Source organism: Ipomoea triloba, chromosome 11, assembly GCF_003576645.1.
Source record: "Ipomoea triloba cultivar NCNSP0323 chromosome 11, ASM357664v1".
In the NCBI taxonomy this organism is placed as follows: Eukaryota; Viridiplantae; Streptophyta; class Magnoliopsida; order Solanales; family Convolvulaceae; genus Ipomoea; species Ipomoea triloba.
Genome location: NC_044926.1, coordinates 15,293,658 through 15,294,135, shown reverse-complemented (window position 1 = coordinate 15,294,135; position 478 = coordinate 15,293,658).

Below are 478 nucleotides of genomic sequence, written 5' to 3'. Positions count from 1 at the left end.
AATTCACTGTTCTCATTTTTAAGGACCGTTATGCTGCCCTTTTTCGCAACAACATGAATGGGGCTAACCCACTTGTTATCTGAAATAGGGTATATAATGTCGGCCTCAAGCAACTTCAAAATTTCCTTCTTGACCACATCTTTCAAGTTAGGATTTAACCTAGGGCTATGCAAACCCGAAGGAATCCGAATAACCCGCCCGGTCCGATATCCGCAACAGCCACCCGATCCGTACCCGAGAAGCCGTATCCGAACCGTAGATCTAAATGACGCCGGATAAGGGTATTCAGGTAGGGTAGGATATTTTGATATCCGACCCGCCCGAATATCTGAAATATATTAGGGTTATGTTTGGCTACATATGATACGACGTCGTTTTATCCTTGTATATATGTATATATATATATATATATATATATATATATATATATATATATATATATATATATATATATATATATATATATATATATATATAT